Source organism: Protopterus annectens, chromosome 13.part0 (assembly GCF_019279795.1).
Source record: "Protopterus annectens isolate FY-2018-M chromosome 13.part0, PAN1.0, whole genome shotgun sequence".
Taxonomy (NCBI): Eukaryota; Metazoa; Chordata; order Ceratodontiformes; family Protopteridae; genus Protopterus; species Protopterus annectens.
The window spans coordinates 297,604,363-297,630,268 of NC_056747.1; the positions used below are offsets into that span (position 1 = coordinate 297,604,363).

Here is a 25,906-nt window from a genome sequence, read left to right on the forward strand (position 1 = left end):
GGGAGCAAAAAAAAAAAAAAAAAAACATATATATATATATATATATATATATATATATATATATATATATATATATATATTAATCTCACCAGTTATAAAAAGGAAACCTGCACTTATAGCTAGGGTACTCGACCTGGGATCTCAGAGTTTCTGTAACATTATCTTGGATCTAAATGCAGTCCGTCCCTTTTTTCTGTTTTAGGGAGGACAACTGGCAGTAATGTCTGCATCTGCCTATCCTAGAGAACAAGCCTGCTCAGCCACACCGCCACATGTGTACTGATATGGTGGGCTAAATAATAAACTTTAGCTAGGGCTATAGCACTTGCCCTCCCTATAAAGGAAAGCTGCAACTAGGTGCTACTTTCTCAACCTCCATATAGCTATTTGACACAAACCCCACATCAGAGCACCAGACACTAGCAGGTATGATGGAAATGTGACCTTTGCATTGCAAGTCTGCCCATATACTCTCATCTCTAGAATTTTTACAGCTGCAGTAGCCTGTATGTCTCAATAAAGGATCATGTTTCCCTGTTTAACTACATATTTTAATCTTCAGTTTTGCATTTATTAAATTGCTCTTGTCAAAGCACTTGAAAAGTGAAACAGTAAATATAACAGCAAAGGAAATAAAAATAATTTTCTTCATTGATTATTATATATATATATATATATATATATATATATATATTTATATATATATATATATATATATATATATATAATAAACACACACATATTAAATGATTTGTGTGTGAGATTTGATTAGTACTAATTTTCATCTTTTTTCTTTCCCGATCACTGGCAAAACAAAAACATTGAGAGCTTATCTTTTGGGAATTTTAAGTTACATATAATAAGCTTCAAATTATGTTATCAGTGTATGCATTGTTCTGTCTTTTTCCAAGATAGTCTGTATCACTCATTTGCACCTGTCATCATTTTATGGTTTGATTCTCATGGGTACTTTGATAAGGATGTCAATCCCAGTCCAGCCTTGAACCCTCTAAACCACGTCCTTCAGGTCTGGTTGGTAGTTCTGTGTCTCATCATATAGGCAATAACAACAGTCAGGACCTTGTATGTAGTAATATGGGCTTATTTTTAGGTCCAACACTTTGAGTTTACAGGCTAAGATAACTGTATCATTGATGTGAAAATGTATTTTGCTAGGGACCCCCGATGACATTATCTATGTTTCAGGCACCTGGTACCACCCATAAAAGCACATGTTGTGCCTCATTAGGTACCATTAAAGCTGTAGGAGTTGTACCCTTTCACCAGTGTCAGAAGTAATAGCAGTGATCTGTCTCCTTCATGGAGATTGTATTAAAGGGCATGCAGTCCACCTCTTTCCCCCTGGAGAGGTGAGTGGTACACAGTCCTTCACTTCTCCCTCCATGTGAGGTGCCTCCAGTGCTGAAACCCCTAACTGAACCCCAGTCACTTGGGTCTCTGTGAATTTTCCATCCCTCTGTTCTACAGAGCCATAGGTTCATAGGGTGGTACTAGGCTTTCAGCCTTAGAGCCTATACAAGTCTAGCCATAACAATTCCCTGGATATTTCTTCCCACAGTATTTACTTCCATGGACCCCTGTCTAGCAGGGCAACTTACGTGATCCCCTGGGGTGAATTTCCTATCTCCTCTCCAATCGTCAAGGTTCCTTTTGAAGAGGGTCAAGGAGGCGCTCTGCTTGATAGGTATGGGCGGTCTATTCCAGAGTATGGGGAGTCTCTGGGTCAGGAACCTATCCCTCCAGCATGTTTTGTTCATTGTGGTGACAAGGTTTAGATCGCTGGAGCATGTGGCTCTGAGGGATTGGGATTTCTTTAAGTGGAGCATCTCGAACAGCTCAGGGTTTGTCCATGGCCTTGTATGTTAAGCAGAGATCGCCTCTGAGTAGACGATATGCCAGAGTATAGCTGGAGTTTCTTTAGACAGTCAGCATAGGGCATCTGCTTTAGACCTGTGATTCTTTTAGTGAGGTATTTCTGTGGCATTTCCAGCTGTTGCAGATGTCTTGTGAGGTACATACCAAACGGGGCATTGTACTCTATAATGGATCTAATGAGGGATGAGTACAGTGGGACAATGACCTCCTTTTTTCTGGATGAAAAGCCCTTAGTGATGAGGTGTGCCACATAGAAGGATTTCCTGACTGTTGTGGCGATGTGGTTTTTGAAGGTGAGACCACTGTCCACCTGTGTCCCTAAATCTCTCATCATACTTACAGTGTTTAGTGTACTGCCACCTATGTGGTAATTCATGGGTACATGGTTTTTCCCAAAGGGGATAACTATATATTTCTTGGCATTAAGCATGAGCCCATGGTTGTGGCACCAAGCATCTGTTTCTATAAGGCCCTTTTGCAGAATATCCACATCATTTGGGGATGCAGTAATGGCACCCAGTTTGCAGTCATCCACAAACTTGGTTAGCCAGAGTCCCTAGTGTTGGCCTGTACTTCAGAGAAGTGGATGCCAAACAAGAGCAGTCCCAGGACTGAACCCTGAGGTACTCCACTTGTCTGGAGCTGGATTTGGAGTCAGCTACTTTTACAGTCTGGGTTTTGTTAGTAAGCCAGTTGGCAACCCATCGAGTGAAGTAGGGATTTATGCCCAGCTTAGTAAGTTTATCTATGATTCCAGAGTGGAGGATGGTGTCGAGGGCCTTGGCGAGGTCCATATAGGCTGTATGGGACCACCTTACCCTCGTCCACAGCTCCGGAGACTGATTCGAAGAAGTCAGTCAGGTTCAGGAGACTAGATTGGCCCTTCACAAACCCAAACTGGGTGGGGTTTGAAGGTTGTCACTGTCCTTATTTATAAGTTCCATGATAATGCATTCCACACCCTTGCAGATCAGGCTCATCAGACTGATGGGACGGTAATTCCTGGGATCCAAGGTGGAGCCCCTTTGTGGAGTGGGATAACTGTAGCTGTGCGTCACTCAGTGGGCATGAAGCCTAAGGTGAGGCTATGATTAAACATGACACTTAGGTGAGGTGCCAGTTCATTTTATAGTTCATGTAGTACACAGCCCGGGATGTCATCTGGTTCCATGGATGCTGTAGTCTTAGCTTTGGAGAGTGCAGTTTCTACGTGTATGGCCATGATTACTGGAATTTGGCAATCTTTTGGTATTGAGAAGGGCCCTTTAGGGGGTGAGAGGGGTGTGAAGTTGGCACTAAATCGATCTGCCAGGATATTGGCAATATCCTTGGGATCAGTATATTTAATGCCATTCTGTTGTAGCTCAGAGCAGATCTGAGCATTGCCATTTAGATTCTTGACATAATTATAGAATGCCTTGTGGTTGTCTTTGGAATCTTTGGCACTTTTATTTTCGTAACTAGCTTTGGAGGATTTTATGAGGGATCTCAGCTTCTTACTGAGGCTGGTAAGGGAGTTTTTTCATGCTGGGATTTTCCTCTTTTCTGCAACAGTTTCTTCCTTCTGTTGTATAGTTTGTTTGTGGCAGGAGACCACGAGATTGGCTTCCTTTTTTTGGAGGAGAGCATCTTGGTTCTATTTGGGATGGAGTGGATGTGCTCGTACAGTACCTTGATGTAGGATTCAGCAATCAAACTTTTAGCTCCCATCTGCATGGGTGTCATGAAGTGTGTCACTTCTGACTTGAGTAGCATGAAGTTGGTTTTGGACAAGTTTTTTATGGAGGTTTCCTTACTGGGAGGGGGTGGGGTGGGATGTGGATGTCAAGGGTGATTAGCTTATGGTCAGACCTGAGCAATGGGGTGACCACTGGTGTAGAGCATCCATCTCCCATGTTGGTAATGACCAGGTTTAGGATTTTGGAGCCCCTGGTGGGACAATGGATTAGTTGATCCAGGGTGCTGGAATTTATGAATTCCAAGAACTGTTGGGAAAAGGTGTTGGTACCTGAGTAGTTTTCCCTGTTAATGGCAGGGTAGTTGAAATCACCCAGTATTGGGGTGTTTGGTTGTATCTTAATATTTTCCATTATGTTTAGAAAGGTGTAGTGAGAACCTTGGGGGGTATGGTGGGGGATCTGTAGCAAGCTACAATTTGGATTGCAGTCTTACCCTAGTGTTAGTTGCACCTGTAGAATTTCAGATGCATTGTGTTGGGCAACTAGCCTGGAGGTGTGAGTATCGTTGGTGAATATGGACACTCCTCCACCGTTTGTGTTTCGGACTTGGTTTGGTGGCCAAAAAATGTGGTAAGAGTTGTAGCCTGGTATTGCAGGGGTGCTCTCTGGAGCCTTGAACCAGGTCTCAGTTACTGCACAGATATCGACGTTCTCCAATTTTAGGAGTGCCTCGAGAGAGTGGATTTTGAGGTTTAGACATCTAGCATTGAGTAGCATTACCTTCAGATTTTGCATGCTTGTGTCTGTTATGGTGGTGGTTTTGTCCTTTAAACCTTGCCTAAAAAAGGCACTGTAGGAGTGGCAAGAGAAGTTTAGCCAGTAACCTGAATTCCAGGGGTGACAGGTGCAGACCATCTCTGGAAAAGCATTGTGGTTTGTCGATCATGTCGTCCCAGGCAGACAGATAGTGGATCCCCGTTGAATGACACCAGAAGCTTAGCCAGTTGTTGAAGTCAGTCATTTTGTCCTTATACTATGGGATCATTCTGGGTGAAGACAGGATGCTACTCAGGGCTAGGGCCATCTCTGCCTGGGCCACATGATCCAAGAGCTCTTCCTTATCTCTTTTCATGTAGTCCAGGGAGGTATGTCTTAAGTCATTCACTCCAATGTATGCCATGCTTAACTTCTCCTTATTATGATTTCTTTTGAACTCCCTGACAGAAAATACATCACCTCTTATAATGCCATCACCTGACAGAATGAATTATTGTCTTCTTCTGGCACGAGCATGTGGTATTGGGAATTTTTTTTTAAGTTGGAATCTGTCACAACTATCTGGTTGCCTTCAGACACTAACTGAAGTATTGAAAGTTGAAAATACTAGCCTGTATATCTGCAGTAAGCAGCTTTCATGGAAATGAGTAAAGTGCTGTCCATTGGAGCCTTCTTGTGCTGGGAAGGGGTGTGTGTGTGATTTTGGGCTGTGGTTAATAATACATGGTTACGGAGTTGAGAAATGTGTGAAATTACACTTTAATGCCCGTCTTAAATGTAAACTTTTTTACAGGCATGGTTTGGAAGAAATTAAAGTATCAGGAGCTGAGGGTAGGGGACTGCAGTTTTGCTCGTTCCAGATACAGAAAAAGCTAATGTTTTATTTTTCCTTTCAAAGAAATTACAATATTTCTTTGGGGAGAACTTTTATTATAGTATTCCTAAAATTCATCTCTCTTGCTGTATTTAAAGTTGTTTGTGATTCATTGTTTGCTGTTGCCTGTTTGTCCTTCATCAGTGCATGGACCACTAGTGCACCTACTAACTCCAGTTCAGGCTGTAGCACTAAACTTCTGACATGCCATCAAAGAATACCAAAGGGTAATAAAGTTGGCCTCCAACACTGATATTGTTGCAAAAACCACAGCTGAATCCCTAGAGTAATGTCTGTGCTTTGGATTTTTATACTGACCGATTTTTGTCTTGTGAAGGCACTGGCGATGGATCAGCTGCAGCTTTAAAACTAGAAGGCGTTTTATGATAATTGTAAAAATTTTTTTTAACTAGTGCCTCCCTCTCACAACTCCTGTTAAAGCACCCTCAAAGAACTCTGCTTTCAATAAAAGGCCTTTCTCCAGAACTGTTTTCACAGGAGGTAACTTGTTGACCATTCCATGTATAACCTTGATTTAATATTTGGTTTTAGTTCCACTTTTTATATTTCCAGTATGCTCTTACTCCACCTACCTTGCTTAATTGAGCCTTTTTTCTTTTCCTTTGCTCCTTTAATACTGTTTCGGAGGGTCTTTGGGGTGTTCAGCTTCTATTATCATTTCCTTTTATTTCTACGGGTTTTGCAGGAACAGGAGTTTATGGGCTTGATTTCAGTCCTTGGAGAATTTGTGTGAAACTTGTTAAGTGTGCGTGTCAGTAAGGAAGGAATGGGTTGCGTGAGAATTTAGATATTATAAAATTGTAAAGACAGAAGTCATTTAATGCTAATATAGAAATGCAGTGATTTTTATAGGGAATGGACAATGTGGTGGGAAGGTGTATAAGGGAAAGTATGAAAAGGTTTATAAGTGATAGTGAGTTAGTTGTGGGATGATGGCAGTATTTCAGTTGTGGATGATTCTGAAATGCAGTTAGAAAAGACTCGTTTGGGTTTTTAGGGAAAGAAAATCAGTTGTATGAGATGAATAAAGTAAAAATAGAGAGATGATTAGATAAAAGTGTACAGTGAAAGGGAAAAAGCAGGAAGTTACACCCGAGTAAGACGGAAACTTAATGAAGATGAGAGCTGTGCAAGGATGGTTAGTCTTGGTCAAGTTACAGAAGTAAGTGTGCAAGAGATCGAGGTATGTGGAAGTGTGTGCAAGAGATCGAGGTATGTGGAAGTGTGAGCAAGAGATCGAGGTATGTGGAAGTGTGTGCAAGAGATCGAGGTATGTGGAAGTGTGTGCAAGAGATCGAGGTATGTGGAAGTGTGTGCAAGAGATCGAGGTATGTGGAAGTGTGTGCAAGAGATCGAGGTATGTGGAAGTGTGTGCAAGAGATCGAGGTATGTGGAAGTGTGTGCAAGAGATCGAGGTATGTGGAAGTGTGTGCAAGAGATCGAGGTATGTGGAAGTGTGTGCAAGAGATCGAGGTATGTGGAAGTGTGTGCAAGAGATCGAGGTATGTGGAAGTGTGTGCAAGAGATCGAGGTATGTGGAAGTGTGTGCAAGAGATCGAGGTATGTGGAAGTGTGTGCAAGAGATCGAGGTATGTGGAAGTGTGTGCAAGAGATCGAGGTATGTGGAAGTGTGTGCAAGAGATCGAGGTATGTGGAAGTGTGTGCAAGAGATCGAGGTATGTGGAAGTGTGTGCAAGAGATCGAGGTATGTGGAAGTGTGTGCAAGAGATCGAGGTATGTGGAAGTGTGTGCAAGAGATCGAGGTATGTGGAAGTGTGTGCAAGAGAGAGAGGTTTTCTGTAGATATTGACAAGAGGGATGTAAAACACAGAGAAAAGCAAATTGACAGAACATTTTATAGGAAAAAAGAAACTTCTTAGAGCTACAGAATGTAGAAGAATGGAAAAACTGCAAGGAACCACCACGATGTAGAATCAATAATTTGATACAGCATGTATTGAGAGAGAGGGAAAAGTGTTCTGGAGCGAGATGAGTCAAGTCACAGACTTACAGGGTAGAAATGAGGGTGAAAAGCAAACTTTTAATGAAACGTTAAATGAAAGGCTTATGAAATGAGAATTTTGGGGGGGGTTGAGTACATTTTTATGGAAGAGAGCGGGTCTGACAGATTTAAAGAACTGATATCTTGTATTTCTTTACAATATGATGTGGTAGTGGTGAGAATTTTACAGATTAGGTTTAATGCAGTTTTGATGCAGGTTGCATATGAGGGTGTGTGGGATTAAGGGAAAAAATATAGAGGAGATGTTAGTCAAAGCAACAGTAGATCGTACTAAGAAGGAGGAAATAGGATGATTGATAGCTTGTGATATACAGAAAATAATTAATGGTGTACAACATAAGATGTACATATTAGGATAATATGGGACTCTGGAAAGGGTTGTAGAGTTACTGAAAGGAATGCGTGAGAGCACCTGACTGAAGAAGTCCGTGAATAGGAATATGGATATAAAGATAAAAATGGAAAAATGATGTAGCCAGGGTGTGCTGATTTGTTTATTTTGACAAATCAGTACTATAAAAATGTTTAAAAGACAGGTACAAAGAACAAATGCAGTTTACAGGGCAGTGACAGGTAATGATGCCACTGATCACAAGTTATATAGTGAAGCACAGAGCATGTATGAGAGAGGTGGTGGATAGCTGGCTGATGTGTGTAAGTCTGGTACTTGTCAGGGCAAAAGTAAGGGGCTTAAGACATTCTTTTAGGGCAGGGGGATGTGTACATTTCAACAGGTGTTGTAGAAATATTAGGAATGCATTTTGGTACAGATCTGCCATTAGAGCAGCAATGAAAGAGAATTAAGGAGTTAAGAGAGATTGTTCAACTCTGGCAGGGTTTTAGGATGACTTTTTGAAAAAAAAGTGGACCTGCTTTATTCGGCTGTTTTGGGGGAATTATGGTGTCAGTGAAGCTTGAGAAGGACATTTTGGAACTCATTTTTATTTGTGAAGATATAATCTAAATCCAGTAAAGAAGGTGGTAGTGTATGATAACAGTAAATGGAATACTGGGGTGAATTAGTCCTATAGAGTATTTAGCATCACTATACATTTTGGATCATGACCAAAATAAGAGGCTGGAGAGAATGTTGTAGCTCAAATTTTAAAGGTTAAGTGTCAGGAGCTGTGAAAAGTGTCAGTGGCAGAAGAGGAAATATGGAATTAGTTGGTAAAACAGAAAAATGTGAAGAGTCTTACTATGGAAAGGTTTGCCTAAGAAAAAGGAACAGTTTTATAAATTAGTTATGAACTCTTTTTATTATGTTGATGCTTGAGGAAATGTTCAAAATAATAAGAAGCAATACAAAAGAAGGAAGGAAAGGTTTAGTGAAATACCTTTTGTGGAGGTCAACAGTTAATTGACAGTGAAGGGTTCAATGATGTATAAGCAATAGATAGGTTATTTAATGTATGTGCAGAGGAAGAAGTAAATGCATATATGTTCATGAAACTTTGAGGCTGATCATCTGCATCTGCAGGGAGGATGAAATTTTGGGGATAATGGCTTGGTGAAAGGTAAAATATGAGGGCAAGTTGAATAAGACGTTTATCCTGTGTATGACTGTTATGCAAGGAAAGATGTGAAGAGTCGTCCTATAGTAAGAATTTGGATTTAAATGACATTGTGATAAAAACATTGTGGTTATAAAATAGAAAACTGGAATTACTAGTGGTGTGTTAATGTATATATACTATAAATAATGAAAGTAGATGTTTTTCTTAATTATTAATCATGTGATTTTAATAAAGCGCTCTACTCTTTTAGTGTTGTGGAATCTTTTGGATCCACTTGTGCTACTACCAACTCATGCAGCTGGAACCTTGAATTTAGTACATCTTATCCAATTTCCCAGAAAAAGTGAAGTTTGTTATTACATCCTTCTTTATACTAGAAGGAAGGAAGGGACCGTGGGCAGCCTTCCCAGAGCAAGATCATGGTGAATGGGGTCCCAGGCACAGTAATGCCCCCCCACAGTGAAACCCATGATCCACTACTTGGCTACTTCTCCCGAGTTCCCATAAAGACACTTCAAACATGTCCGTGTGTTTACTATTTTCTTTACTTCTGTAATGATTGCAAATATCTGGAATGAATTTAAAACTTTAATTTCAAATTTTATAGCACAAACACTGATAGCCATTCGATAAACAAAACAATAGAGGCCCACAATGAAAGTAGACTTAGCATGAACAAAAGTAAACTTCCCTGCCCTTGAAACTCACATTCATTGAAACTATATTGAAATGCAGATTCATAGAAAATGCATCCCACCAGTTGTGGATTAAGTTTACATTAGAGGCTGTTTTCAAACAAAGGCCCCTTGCATATATTTTTAGGACAATGCATGATTGTCATCATCAGCCGCCTTTTTCCCATTTTCTACATGTGGTCAGGGAATTGTGTTAACTGTCACTATCTCTCTCGATTCAATGCCACACTCCTGTCTTCTTTGATACTCATGCCTGACTGTCGCAGATCTTCTTTTTCACTATCCATCCACCTCTTTGCTGGATGTCCTTGTTTCCTCTTACCTTCTTCCTGTCTGTCCCAAATCTTTTTCACCAAATTGACTTCTTCTTTTCTGCACATGTCCAAACCACTGTAATCTGTTCTCTTTGATCTTTTCTGCAACTGGAGCTACTTTGGCTTCTGCTCTTATGTCCCAATTTCTTTGTCCCACAGAGTGCATCTTACCACCCTTCTCAGGCACTTCATTTTTGTCATCTCTAGCTCCTTTGTCTGTTCCGTCTTTACTTCCTAGGTTTCTCTACCATAAAGTAGTACTTGTCACACCACTGTCTTATACATCTTCCTTTTCAGCTTCTTTGTCACTCTTCTGTCATAGACTACACCTGACACTGTATGCCAGTTGGCTGCAGTCCCTCTGATTCTAGCTTTGACCTCTTCATTCAAACTTCCCTTCTCAGTCACTTCTCCCAGATACTTGGAGCTGTTTTACCTGTTCCACTATCTTCCCTTCTATCTCAGTTCTCAGCTTCTTCTGATTTCCCCAGTTTGCTGCCATTATTATTGTCTTATCTGTCCTTAGTTTTATCACATGTGCCTCCAGTCTTGCATTCCATTGTTCTTTACTTTGCTGGAGTTCTTGCTTAGAGTCTGCCTGTAATGCCACATCATCTGCATACAGAAACTTTGTTGATCTGTCCCTTCCAACCTGTTTGCTAATGCAGTCCATCCCCAGTATGAATAGCAGTGGGCTCAGAGCTGAACCCTGGTGTACACCCACTCGCACTGGGAACCCCTTTGTGAGGCTGAACACTGTTTGTACTTGAGCCATTACATCCTTGTACATAGTCTGCACTACTTCTACCAATGTTTCTGGGACTTAGAACCACTGCAGTACTGCCCAGATCAGTTTTCTTGGGACTTTGTCATATGCTTTCTTCAAGTCTAGGAGCGCCCAGTTGGACTCTTTCCTCATCTCTAGATTCTTCTCGACTGTCTGTTTCTCTGCAAACATCAGGTCAGTTGTGCTGCATCCTGATCTGAATCTGAACTGCTCATCTCCCATCTTACATTCTACTACTTTGTGCATCTGTTTATCATTCACCCTCTCTACAACTTTCATGCAGTGTGATAGGAGTTTGATTCCTCTTTACTGCCCACAGTTGTGCATGTTCCCTTTGTTCTTGTACACTGGCATTAGTTTGCTTATTGTCCAGTCATCTGGGATATGCCTTTCTGTCCACATTGCTATGAGTACCCTTGGGAGCCATTTCTCCCCTCTCACCCAGCATCTTTGTCATATATGCTGTTGATATCATCTGAGCCTGCTGCTTTCCCTGACTTAATTTTCCTTAGTGCTATTCTTACATCTTTTAGGATGGGCTCCTATTCTTCTCTCATTGTAGGCTGCTTCTGAAGCAGTGCAGCTTCGGTGGGGTTTCTTCATTCAGAAGCTGCTGGAAATACTCCTTCCATCTGTCTTTGACCTCCTGTGGACTGGTGAGCAGATTGTTGCTGGCATCCCTTATGAAGGGTGTTTAACTATCTTCTTTATCTTTCTGTCTTTGCCTTGCAACCTGATATAGTTTCTTTGTACCTAATGAGTCACTTTCCAGAAGTTAGTAGAGTGCCTCTGATGCCCTATTATTTGCTATTGCAAATCCTTTCTAGCCAACCAGTATTCCTTCCTAGCCTGGTCTGTCTTTTCTATCTCCCACATTTTCCTGCACACCTCCTTTCTTTTGATGACTTCCTGGACGTCTGTGTTCCACCACCAGCTTTCATTATGTACATTATTCCCATACCTAACTCGGCCACATATCTGTTCTGTAGTTCTCACACGTGCTGTTTTGAGGTGCTGCCATTTTTCTGTAACTCCAAATATTTCCTCCTCCTCCTCCTCCTCTTGGGGTTCTAGAGCCCTGAGTAATTTCTTGAACTGTTGTATTTTCTCTCTAGTCAACTTTCAGATCTTCAGCCTGGTCTCTGTTGGCCTTAGAGCCTTCTCTGACCACTGCTTGCAGCTGATTGTGACAACCAGTGGTTTAGGCTGTGGGGATGATTTTGCAATCATTGATTCTTCCGCAGTGCCTTTTCCATACTAGGAGGAAGTCTACCCGAGTTGCATGTTGGCCGCTCTTGTATGTGATCTTGTGACCATCTCTTTCTGAACCATGTGTTGTCAACTATCAAGCCATTTGCTAGATGGTCTAGAATGGTCTCTCCTTTATTCCTGTGTTCCTGGGGTGGCTCAAGCTGTTGGACTGCAACTCCCCCCAGCTGTAAAAAAAAAAAAAACTAAAAAAGAAAATAAAAAAATACTGGAACTCCACGCGTGTGTGCTGATGAATCCGGACTGGTTTAATAGCAGTCCAGATTAGGAAGAAGGCATCAGACTACAGAGATGTCCAGAAGTCTATGCAGTTACTAACTGCATAGACTGGAAAGAACTGGACTGCAACGTCTGCAGGTTGGATGATCCAGCCTGCTCTCACAGGAACTGTATTCATCGCAGGGATTTTGTAACACAAAGCAGGTGACAGACAGATCCCTCAGGTAAGCTTTCAATGGGACTGGACTTTTATCAGTGTGTTTCTGCAACAGAAGGGTGCTTTTTTATTTCTTGACCTTGCGGAACGGAGCTGGTTTATTTCTTGAGCTTATGGAATGGAGCTTGTATCACTGTGTTTCTACAACAGAAAGAACAGAGTTTTTTTTATTTATTTCTTGAGCTTGCGGAATGGTGCTTGTTTTATTTCTTGAGCTTGGGGAACGGAGCATGTTTTATTTCTTGACCTTGCGGAATGGTGTCTGTGTGCGAGTGTGCAGATGTACATAGGACAGAAGGAGGGGGAAAAAAGGTAATTTGAGCTCCAGGGATGGATAATGCTGAAAACTCAAGGGACATTGTTGAAACATTGGAGCTATTAGTTAAAAAGTTGATAAAATAATGTAAATTGTATTAGCAAACACTTTCTAATGGAGCACAAGTCTTTCCCTGTAATGTCTGGTACTATTTGCTTTGTTAAGTCATTACTGTTCTGTCACCAAGTCAGAAATGTAAGGGGTATGGAAAAAAAAATTAGAGCCAGTTGCAAGGAATGTCTGAAAATCAGGTGTAGTTTTGATCAGTGTTTACTGACAACATGCCTCAGACTTGTGAGTGATGTCACTGTTTGCTGTTATGCCTCAGACTTGAGTGATGTCACTGTTTATTGTTAACATGCCTCAGATTTGAGTGATGTCATTGTTACCATGCCTCAGACTTGAGTGATGTCACTGTTTACTGTTGTCATGCCTCAGACTTGTGAGTGATGTCATCATTTGAAGTCATGCTGTCTCAAGCCAGTAATATAAATGTAAGGATGCAGTACAGTTTCACATATGTGATTCCATGTTTAAAAGGAAATCACTTTTCTGGGCCTTGAACTGAAAGACTTGGCTAAACACAAGGAACATTTTTCTTGCTGGATCTCTGTCCAGTGCTTTGAAGCAAGTTTTGCTGTTTGAGTTTGTGAAACAATGGATGTTTCAAGAAAATACTCTTCTGTTCTACTGTGGGAAACATTGTTTAGAGGATTCTGAGCATGATTTTCAACATAGGTACATTTGCAGTTCTTTTGAACACGGTTTTATGCTTCCTCCACCAGTGGAATGGCTACCCTTCAGATATATGAAAGTAGTCCTTTTTTTCATAATTGCTGTAAAACTCTCACTGTGCCCTGTATTCAGCATGCTAATTAAGCCCATTGCCTTTACGTCTGGTTGTGGCTAACAACACTGCTTACAAAGTGATTTTCAGTGGCAGTTACAGAGAAACAAAGGTACTGTCTTCTGAGTTTTCTTTTGATAAAAAAGGCAAATAATCACACAGATCCATCCATGAACCCTTTTCTCATTTTTTGCATATGGGGTGGGGGTGTCAGTTACACTGTGACAATCATCTATAGCCAAGTTTCACACCATGCACACTCATGCCTATGGCCAATTTAGTGTGCCCAATCCACCTACTACATGTATTTGGAATGTGGGAAGAAACTGGAGCACTTGGAAGAAACCCACAAACATAGGGACCTACAGAATCCACACAGAAGGCACTATGAATAATTACATTGATATGATACAGATTATACAAAACATAAAAGAAATTAATAATAATAATAAAATTGCAATAGTATTATCACAAGAAACATTTATTAAAAGCTAGGAACCTTTATTAGTTCGAGGCAATATCATGCGTCATGAAGCTGAAAATAATTCCCTAATCAGTGCATGAAATACAGAAAAAGTCACAACAATTAAATTCACTGTAAAGGAAAGTTTTTTTATGTAACATCATTTTCCCTACTATTAGTAATACTGCAGTTTGTTGTATTCCCTTAGACATAATTTACATTTTAAACAGCATCTTTTATTAATCCCAGAACTATCATGAGGGAGGATTAACAATGTGGTTTTGTTGGCAAAAGCATGTTGTAAAGATTCTTTCCTCTTCTATTAAAGCATCAGTTTTTAGTAACTAAAATTTCAAATGCAGTCGCAGCATTTGAGGTTTTAATTATATTCATCATACCCAACATATATATATATATATATATATATATATAATTTTTTTTTTTTTTTTTTTTTTTTTTTTTTAACATTTGGGATGACTTTCCTACTTAAAAGAGCTTGCACAGAGATTGGGTTCTGTAAGCAACCCTGTGTAATTGCCAAGTCTGGCAATCTAGCAGACAGGATTAAAGCTACTAAAGAACTGCATCTTGTCATCCTGGGTTTGCCTTCTCAGTGTCGTTTGCCTTCTGTGCAACTGAACAAGTCTGCTAAATAGATGCCTCCTCTTCGTCACTCTTGGTATGAAGCAGCTGTATATAGTGGATTTTTCCATCTAACAAAATAACAAGTGCAGTCATCTCCAAGCTGTATTCCAAGATGGAGCATTACTACAGAGATTCTGCTTGACCTGTATTAAGAAATGTAAAGAAACAGAAAAAAGGTAAGCTTTTTCCAAAGGGGCTGTACCTCCTGCATTCCTGATATGCTCGTACTGTCTCCATAGCTCCCTAATATCTAAATATATGGTCTTTTCAAGGTCACATCAACTAGTAGAAAAGAAAGTTTCTCCTTTGAGTATGACCTTGTAGTTAGTATATTTAAAGATAAGAGATGTGGGGGAAGAGTCCATCCCCTTTTCAGGCTTACATTTTGGGGCACAGATATGTTACAAATATCTTACGGTTAAATATTTATTTGCTTGCTGTACAGTAGTCAGTTGGGACAGTGTAAACATGTACTCAGTAGGGTGAGCATTAGCATTTATAGCTTCAGTTTTTTCCAGATTTCTTGTGCTGCAAAGTTGAGAGATATAGTTGAGTGTTGAGTGGATTTTAGAAGGAGCTGAAAGCTTCAGGGGAAGAGATGTTTAGTTTTGCTTTTGCTGCGTTGGCTTGCATAGTTAATAGCACAACAGGTAGTGTACTTGCTTTTGATGCAGAAGGCTGTGGGTTCTACTCCCACAATATGTAGATGCATTACTGATGCTGTACTTTTAGAGGGGGTGGATGCTGCAGTCCTGAGAATGTCCTCTTTGGCGGAGATACCTAGTAACTATGAACCTATTATCAGTTTGCCCTGCATTCCCTATAGCAATATTACTAGCTTATCATTTTTTTTAAATGTAACATAGGCAATTTATTCCTCAAGGGCAACAGACATTTTATTTGTAGATGAAGCAAAATATAAAGTTGTTTGCTAGCAGCAGCCTCTTCATTAGTTACATATATCTTTAATGTGGAATTATTTAGATGACTTTTACTTCTGCAGAGATTGTGCATATTTACTGATACTGGTGAATTGCAGAAGTTTGAGTAGACTTTTATGATGGAAATGTTCTGAATTGGGCAGTTTTGTCATTATTGGTGCATGCATTTTGTTTCATTGTTTATTGGAAAAATGTTCAAAACAAAGTTAGCTTTGGCCAGCTAAGAACTTGGTTATATTCAACTGGACGTATAAGAGAATTTAAGTACCTTTATCTGCACTTTTTAAAAAAAAAATACAGTATTTAATTTGATTTAAACTGTGTTGAAGGAATATTTAACTGAAGTTATTCTGCTCTTCAGTAAGTTGAACTGAAGCTAGTGTTGGCTGAATTTTGTTATTTGCTAGTAATTACAGGTGTGGGGGTAGCCACATTCTTTGATTTCCTGTCCTTGCATATTTAACTGGTGCATTGTGAAATATTTCCTGCTTAAAAACCTCAGCTTTGGCCAGCTAAGAACTTGGTTATATTCAACTGGACGTATAAGAGAATTTAAGTACCTTTATCTGCACTTTTTTAAAAAATACAGTATTTAATTTGATTTAAACTGTGTTGAAGGAGTGTTGAAGGAATATTTAACTGAAGTTATTCTGCTCTTCAGTAACTTGAACTGAAGCTAGTGTTGGCTGAATTTTGTTATTTGCTAGTAATTACAGGTGTGGGGGTAGCCACATTCTTTGATTTCCTGTCCTTGCATATTTAACTGGTGCATTGTGAAATATTTCCTGCTTAAAAACCTCAGCTTTGGCCAGCTAAGAACTTGGTTATATTCAACTGGACGTATAAGAGAATTTAAGTACCTTTATCTGCACTTTAAAAAAAAAAAAAAAATACAGTATTTAATTTGATTTAAACTGTGTTGAAGGAGTGTTGAAGGAATATTTAACTGAAGTTATTCTGCTCTTCAGTAACTTGAACTGAAGCTAGTGTTGGCTGAATTTTGTTATTTGCTAGTAATTACAGGTCTGGGGGTAGCCACATTCTTTGATTTCCTGTCCTTGCATATTTAACTGGTGCATTGTGAAATATTTCCTGCTTAAAAACCTCAGCTTTGGCCAGCTAAGAACTTGGTTATATTCAACTGGACGTATAAGAGAATTTAAGTACCTTTATCTGCACTTTATTTAAAAAAAATACAGTATTTAATTTGATTTAAACTGTGTTGAAGGAGTGTTGAAGGAATATTTAACTGAAGTTATTCTGCTCTTCAGTAACTTGAACTGAAGCTAGTGTTGGCTGAATTTTGTTATTTGCTAGTAATTACAGGTGTGGGGGTAGCCACATTCTTTGATTTCCTGTCCTTGCATATTTAACTGGTGCATTGTGAAATATTTCCTGCTTAAAAACCTCAGCTTTGGCTAGCTAAGAACTTGGTTATATTCAACTGGACGTATACGAGAATTTAAGTACCTTTATCTGCACTTTAAAAAAAAAAAAATACAGTATTTAATTTGATTTAAACTGTGTTGAAGGAGTGTTGAAGGAATATTTAACTGAAGTTTTTCTGCTCTTCGTTAACTTGAACTGAAGCTAGTGTTGGCTGAATTTTGTTATTTGCTAGTAATTACAGGTGTGGGGGTAGCCACAATCTTTGATTTCCTGTCCTTGCATATTTAACTGGTGCATTGTGAAATATTTCCTGCTTAAAAACCTCAGCTTTGGCCAGCTAAGAACTTGGTTATATTCAACTGGACGTATAAGAGAATTTAAGTACCTTTATCTGCACTTTTTAAAAAAAAAAATACAGTATTTAATTTGATTTAAACTGTGTTGGAGTGTTGAAGGAATATTTAACTGAAGTTATTCTGCTCTTCAGTAACTTGAACTGAAGCTAGTGTTGGCTGAATTTTGTTATTTGCTAGTAATTACAGGTGTGGGGGTAGCCACATTCTTTGATTTCCTGTCCTTGCATATTTAACTGGTGCATTGTGAAATATTTCCTGCTTAAAACCTCAGCTTTGGCCAGCTAAGAACTTGGTTATATTCAACTGGACGTTTAAGAGAATTTAAGTACCTTTATCTGCACTTTTTTAAAAAAATACAGTATTTAATTTGATTTAAACTGTGTTGAAGGAGTGTTGAAGGAATATTTAACTGAAGTTATTCTGCTCTTCAGTAACTTGAACTGAAGCTAGTGTTGGCTGAATTTTGTTATTTGCTAGTAATTACAGGTGTGGGGGTAGCCACATTCTTTGATTTCCTGTCCTTGCCTATTTAACTGGTGCATTGTGAAATATTTTCTGCTTAAAAACCTCAGCTTTGGCCGGCTAAGAACTTGGTTATATTCAACTGGACGTATAAGAGAATTTAAGTACCTTTATCTGCACTTTTTTTTAAAAAATACAGTATTTAATTTGATTTAAACTGTGTTGAAGGAGTGTTGAAGGAATATTTAACTGAAGTTATTCTGCTCTTCAGTAACTTGAACCTAAGCTAGTGTTGGCTGAATTTTGTTATTTGCTAGTAATTACAGGTTTGGGGGTAGCCACATTCCTTGATTTCCTGTCCTTGCCTATTTCACTGGTGCATTGTGAAATATTTTCTGCTTAAAAACCTCAGCTTTGGCCGGCTAAGAACTTGGTTATATTCAACTGGACGTATAAGAGAATTTAAGTACCTTTATCTGCACTTTTTAAAAAAAAAATACAGTATTTAATTTGATTTAAACTGTGTTGAAGGAGTGTTGAAGGAATATTTAACTGAAGTTATTCTGCTCTTCAGTAACTTGAACTGAAGCTAGTGTTGGCTGAATTTTGTTATTTGCTAGTAATTACAGGTGTGGGGTAGCCACATTCTTTGATTTCCTGTCCTTGCATATTTAACTGGTGCATTGTGAAATATTTCCTGCTTAAAAACCTCAGCTTTGGCCAGCTAAGAACCTGGTTATATTCAACTGGACGTATAAGAGAATTTAAGTACCTTTATCTGCACTTTTTTTTAAAAAAAATACAGTATTTAATTTGATTTAAACTGTGTTGAAGGAGTGTTGAAGGAATATTTAACTGAAGTTATTCTGCTCTTCAGTTATTCCCACCCACCCTCGCTGTTTTTGTTTTGGTGTTAATCTTAGTGGCCTTGAAACTGCAAGCCCCTCAGCCCATCTCATTTGCTCACTCAACTGAGTGCAGTGAGATCATATTCTGATTTCAGGCACTCCTACTGTGTACAAAGAGAGCATCTGTGAAACAGACAAAAAATTAAGCTTATTTCCTGCCTTTCTTGTTAAGTGGTATAGACTATTTGTAGGCTTCTGAGCCCCCAAGCCCTTCTGTGTTTGAGGGAAGCCTTCTAGCTTGTTTTTTTTCTTATAACTAGCCAGTTTTCTAGTTTCAGCACTCAAATCTGTTTCTTTGATCTCAGCACTTGTTCAGATAAAAAAAAAAAAAAAAATTTCATCTGCTTTTACTGTACTTGTGTTTCTACCTACTTCATTTTACTTTTGCATCATCTTAAAAATACTCAATTGTATTTATTACTGCTTGGTGTAACTCATTCTAAGCCTTTTGGTTTAAACACTTGGGCTTCGGACCAGTTGTTTTGCACTGAGAGGGTTTGTGGTCTGCACTGTTGTGGCAGTACAGGTAGCTTACATCCTTCTAGGTTGGGAACTGCTGATTGAGGGCTCAGTGTCTTATTCTAAAAGTGTATTAATTCTGGTTTAAGCACTTGGGCTTTCAAGCCAGTTATTTTACATTAAGAGGGTTTGTGGTCTGCACTCTTGTGGGAGGAGAGGCTGGACTCTGCCCTTCTGAGCTGGGAATTTCTGGTTAAAGGCTTATAGTGCATGCATATCTGAACTGTTTCTTACTGAAGTTGGTGCGCCTTGTTTGCTGTGGCATAGACTGGATTCGGGCCTGCTGGATCTAGCTTTGTTTGTGTAACTTGAGCACTAATCCAGACATTCTCTAAAGTATTCAATTGTATTTATTACTGCTTGGTTGTAACTTGATTAAAGTGTAGCTATCATTCTAAGTCTTTTGGATTAAGCACTTGGGCTTCAGACCAGTTGTTTTACATTAGGAAGGTTTGTGGCAAGCACTGTGGTGGCAGGACAGGCAGCTTTCATCCTTCTAAGTTGGGAACTGCTGATTGAGAGCCCAGTGTCCAAGTGTATTAGTTCTGGTTTAGGCACTTGGGCTTCAGGCCAGTTATTTTACATTAAGAAGGTTCGTGGTCTGCACTCTTGTGGGAGAAGAGGCTGGACTCTGCCCTTCTGAGCTGGGAATTTCTGGTTAAAAGTTTATAGTGCCTGAATATTTGAACTGTATCTTACTGAAATTGGTACACCTTGTTTGCTCTAGCATAGACTAGATCCAGGCCTGCTGAATCTAGCTTTGTTTATATGCTTGTTGTTTGTTTGCTTGTTATTTCCCTGGAAGCTAATTCCACCTAATAAGCAACTTCTCAGCGCTTCTGTGGATCACTAGTGATATCTGCATTGCTTACTGTACTTATTTCCTTGTTTCACTTGAAAGAAAGTTACTGTTTGTCGTTTTGCATTTAGTTACTTGTAACACATTGCACTCAAGTTACCTGGCACTTGCTCACTAAAGCAATTATATAAGTCAGCACTAAAAATTAAAAGCACTACACCCTCACTTCCCACTGGCCCTTGTTTTCAATTAAGGATTTCCCAATATTATTCTAACATGTCCAAAGGTCAGTTGTCAATCTCCTCTCCGGTCCAGCTGGTGAATCTGGGAATCTTGAAGCAATGTTATAACTGCCTCATGTACACAGACAACCCTCTCCTCCTCCCACATAACACAATTACTTGCGAGAGATGCAGCTATTTAGCCAAACTGGAGGCTGAGCTCTCTCAACTCAGGACTGGCAGGACCAGACAGGAGGAGAAGGCAACTACACACACCACAAAACCAGCCTCACATAATGCTACCACTCCACTGAATCAAACACATAAACACACAAAGACATACTCGGAGGCTCTGAGTAAAATTTACCTAAACAGCAGAGGCCTCCAAAGCAGACACCCAAACAACTGCTACCTCAAGACACCCCACAAGCAACACATAAACCACAAAAGCAGTGTGCAAAGCAGTCACAGCCCTTAAGGCCAAATACAACACCAAACATACTTGTCATAGGTGACTCCATAGTCAGACACACTGACGCCCCACTCACCAGGCTGAACAAGGAGAGGGTCACAGTAAGCTGCCTATCGGGCGCTAGAATCCGCCACATAACACAAGCACTCTGGTCACTCCACGGCAAGTACAAATATGACACAGTCATTGTCCATGCTGGTGTGAACGACCTGAGATGTACCTCCCTGGACTACATGAAAAGAGACATAGAGGAGCTCTCTGATTATGTAGCCCAGGCAGGTATGACCCTGACCCTGAGCAGTATCCTTCCTTCACCAAGAATGATGCCACAATATAGAGACAAGATGATCAGCTTTAACAATTGGCTTAATGTCTGGTGTCATTCAAAGGGGATCCAGTGTCTGTCTGCCTGAGATGACATGCTTGACAAGCCACGCTGCTTCGCAAGGGACGGCTTGCACCTGTCACCCCTGGGATTCCGGATATTGGCTAAGGCTCTTGCCACCCCCATAGTGCCTTTTTTAGACAAGGCTCAAATTCTAAACCTACCACCCTAGAAAACAAAAATGGGAAGAAACTGAGGGTAATGCTGCTCAATGCCAGAAGTCTAAATCTCAAAATGCACACACTCGAGGCCCTTCTCAGTATGGAGAACATCGATGTCTGTGCTGTAACTGAAACCTGGTTCAAGGCTCCTGAGAGCACCCCGGCACTATTAGGTTTTACCTCATATCATGCGTCCGCCCCAAAACCCGGACCACACCACAAAAGGAGGGGTGTATCCATATTCATAAAGGATACCCACACCTCCAGGTTGGTGGCAACGCATCAAGCTCGAAACCATCCAGGTGCAACTAACCATAGGCAAAACTGCTCTACAAATTGTAGCATGCTACAGGCCACCCTCTCAAACTCAGGAACCCCACACAGCCTTCCTGAAGACACTGGAGGGTATAAATGTATCTCCAAACACCATCATATTGGTTGACTTCAACTACCCGAATATAGACTGGGAACATTACTCAAGCCCTAACTTTCTAGCCCAACGGTTCCTGGAGTTCATAAATTCAAATGCCATGGAACAGCTAGTCACTGTTCCCACGAGAGGAGAAAATATACTAGATCTCATTGTCACAAACATGGGGACAAAATGCTCCACACCGGAAGTATATCCCTCATTGGTGAGATCTGATCATAAACTAATCTCACTGGAAATCCACATCCGCCCCACCCTAAACAAAAAGACCACAGTGAAGAACTTCTAAAGCAAACTTCACACTACTCAAGACTGGTGTGGTATCCTTCAAGGCCCCTGAGCCAGTGGAAACCACAACCCAAGCTGCGGAAGCCCTTACAAATGCCTTCTATGAACACCTCCAGGACTGCATGGATCAAGCAATCCCAAATAAAACCAAGACTCTTTCCACAAAGGGCAAACGTCCAGTCTGGTGGACCCCAGCCATTAACAAACTTTACAATAAGAGGAGAAAGCTATTACATGATAGAACAAAATCCATAAAGGGAAGTCACCCCTGATCATTTAGTAAAAAATACGAGCACTCATAAAATCAACTAAGGCCAATTTTGAGAGAAAAATTGCCATGGATTCAAAGGACAATCATAAGGCTTTTTCAGCTATGTTAGGAACCTGGGTGGAAACTCCCAGATATGCTCAGAATTAGTCCAAAATGATACAAAAATCACTGAACCCACAGACATTGCCAACATACTGGCAGACAGGTTCAGTGCAAACTTCACCCCCCCCCTAAAGGAGAGATAACTATCCCAGCCGAATGTAGCCTCCCAGACATCTCAAATGCGCAGGTGAAAGCTGCTCTCTCTAAAGCTAAAAACACAGCATCAATGGGACCGGATGGTGTCCCCGGCTGTGTGCTACACGAGCTAAATGAGGAATTAAACCCGCACATAAGGTAGCTGTTTAATCTTAACCTTACCACAGGATACGTGCCCAAGGAGTGGCGTACGGCAACTGTGGTCCCACTCCACAAAGGCGGCCTCACGGACCCTGGTAATTACCGCCCCATAAGCTTAACAAGTCTAGTCTGCAAAGCTATGGAGAGGATCATAATGGAGCTCATAAACAAAGATATAGGGGACTTGCAGACATTGGACCTGACCCAGTTTGGCTTCATCAAGGGAAGATCATGCCTTTTGAACTTGGTCGACTTCTTCGAAACAGTCACCAAGGCCATTGATGAGGGAAAGGCAGTCCATACAGCCTACCTTGACCTTGCAAGGCTTTCACACAATACCCCACTCGGTATTGTAGAAAAACTTACCAGCTTAAATGTAAACCCATATGTCACAAGATGGGTTGCAAACTGGCTTAAGGACAGAACCCACAGGGTTAGAGTTGCTGGCGCTATGTCAGACTCCAAGCCGGTCACAAGTGGTGTCCCACAGGGCTCGGTCCTTGGCCCCCTATTGTTCGGCATCTACTTCTCAGAAGTACAGGCCAACATGGGAGGACTTTGGCTGACAAAGTTTGCTGATGACTGCAAACTGGGCGCCATAGTGGAAAGTGCATCGGACACGGATATCCTTCAGAAGGGACTCACGGAAACAGATAGCTGGTGCCAGAGCCATGGCCTGAAGTTAAACGCCAAAAAATGTTGTAGTCATACCCTTCGGGAAAAACAAGGTAACCCCAAGCTACCATATAGGTGGCAATCCACTAAGCACAGAAGAGGTTATCAGGGACCTGGGGACCCAGGTTGACAGTGGCCTTTCTTTTGACATTCACGTTGCTAAAGTGGATAGAAAGACCTTCTACATTGCCCACCTGATCATGAAGGGATTCACATCCAGATCTAGTGAGGTCATTGTTCCCCTGTACTCTTCACTTATCAGACCAATGGTCGAGTACAATGCCCCATTCGGGATGTATCTCACCCGACATCTGCAGCAATTGGAGAGACCCCAAAAGTTCCTCACCAAAAGGATAAAGGGACTCCAAAATCTGTCATATGCTGCCAGATTGAAGAAACTCCAGCTCTATTCAGTCGCATACCGTCTGCTCAGAGGTGACATGTGCCTGACATACAAGGCCATGTCCAACCCGGAATTAATGGACATGCTCCACCTCAAAAAATCCAAATCCACCAAAACCACTAGAGCAAGCGACTTGAACCTTAGCACGGATATAAATAGGACGTGCTGGAGGGATAGATTTATCACTCAGAGACTCCCTATGCTGTGGAATAAAATCCCGGTCCATGTGAGGCAGAGCACCTCGCTGACTCTGTTCAAGAGAAATCTTGACCTGTGGATGGGAGATCGTAGGTTTACCCCGGGAATCATCTCTGTGTCACTGCTGGACAGAGGCACACCAAACTAATGGGCACAGTATTTTTTCATATAAGGGGTGGCGTAAGCCACAAAAATTTGGGCTAGGCTTATAAATGCCTAGTATAAACCTATGAACCTAAAATGTCTTCTGACAACTATACTGTATTGTACAAGGAATATAATTTAATACAATCAGGAAGGTGTATCAAAGAACACATGTATGTTTCGTGTGCGAGGGGCCTATGATTTGAAAACAGCCCAAAATTAATCTTTATCTGCCACTGGCCAGATGTATTTTCTTTGAATGTTGGTTTCAGTGCTGTTTCAATGAATGTGAGTTTCAGGGGCAGAGATGTTTTAATGCTAAGTCTATTTTCATTGTGAGGCTGCATTGCTTTGTTTAGCAGATGTCTGTTTCTGCTGTAAAATAAAACTTTTAAATGAAATCCAAATCATCGTAGAAGTAAAGCAGTATGCACATTACAGTGTTTAAGGTAAATGGGGCAAAATAGCAAAGTAATGGGACATTGGAATGACTGCAAGGGGAAGTATGATTTTGTGAGGGGGGAAGGGTGGCAAACTCGGACAGCCCCGGTTGAACTATACCTCTCAACTGTCCAGATTTTCACAGAATTAATAGATTTTTGCTTCTTATTTTTGGTTTGTTCCTCATTAAAATTTGTGGTTTTCTGGCAAATCATTTAGGAATGAAGTCACTAAATAATGACAGGCATTGAGTTTCAGACTTCATACCCTTCAGAAAAATGCATGCTATAGCAAGACATGTTATTCTATCAACTGTCTAAGTTTATACAAGAGCAATTTTAGTACTGTTTGTATGTTCCACCAGTATATTTGGCCTTGTCCAGATTTTCTGCGTTCCCGCAAATAAATCTTTTTATAGAGTTAGGTATATCCAAACCTGTCAACTGTCGATTTTGGCTCAAAATGTTGCACCCCACTCCCCCATGTAGTGACTCTGGATGTGTCCAAGCAAGGCAGAGAGCAGTTATGCAGTGTAAGTGTGCAGAGTATCCCCCCATCCATACTGTTGATTTATGCTTCTTATTATTCAGAAAATGCATGTTGTTGCAGTGCCTGTTGCTCTGCGTTTAAGTTGCAGTGCTTTAATGACCATCAGGTAAGCTTGTCTGAGATTGTAAGATGCAAATAAGCTTTAATAAGCATACTGTTAAAGAAGTACCAACTTTGAAAGCCTTTTTGTTCCCATGCAGAGAATATTTACATAACTAGATAACGTATGAGCCAATGGTATTGAAATGCATATGACAGCATTTGTAATAAAGGACAGGATTACAGTATTTTAAGAAGCTCATTACATTTGTTGAAGACTTGCAGTCATCTTTGCAGGCTTTACCCGTAAACTAAACAGAATGACAATCTATCATGTGTGGTCCATAACCTGTGCAGTAATCCTTTAAGCAGTTTATCTTGAGCTTGTTTCTTTTTTGCTGTTCATTTTTTACTTTGACCATGTTTTCCTCATGAAACAAGTAGATAGTTGTCAGGCAGCAGGTCATTTTTGGATAAGAAACATTTTTACAAGTGGGGGTATCACAGAGATTGCCACTTTCAGCATGTTACTTTGTACTTTTATAAAGCTGAATATAAATTATAATTAGAACTGCAGTGCAAGGAGAAGTGGTTTGAGTTGAGTGCTGCTTATTTTTTTATATTCTAGTTTGACTGGCATTCCAGTAATGTATTTAAAAAGTAATTTAGTTTTTTCATGCCTCACAATCTTTTTGTTTTCATCTAGATATTAAGTTGGCTGTCATGTAGCCAATGCATTGAAATAGTTTTTTTCTTTTACACTTCATTTTGTCTTCATTGGACTCATATGGCTTGGCACCTAGGGCAGCATATTTAATTAAAGTCCAAGTCTTTGTGTTTCTGAGCATAGCTCTGCCCCTTTCTAGCTGGCCACACCCCTTCCCATTGGCCACATCC

At 40.3% G+C, this 25,906-nt stretch overlaps 1 protein-coding gene across 1 annotated transcript in view; it reads left to right on the top strand.

The window, feature by feature from the left end:
• Nucleotides 1–25,906, top strand: part of TJP3 (tight junction protein 3) — a gene marked incomplete at its 5' end in the record, with an annotated part of 839,650 nt that overhangs the window by 205,865 nt on the left and 607,879 nt on the right.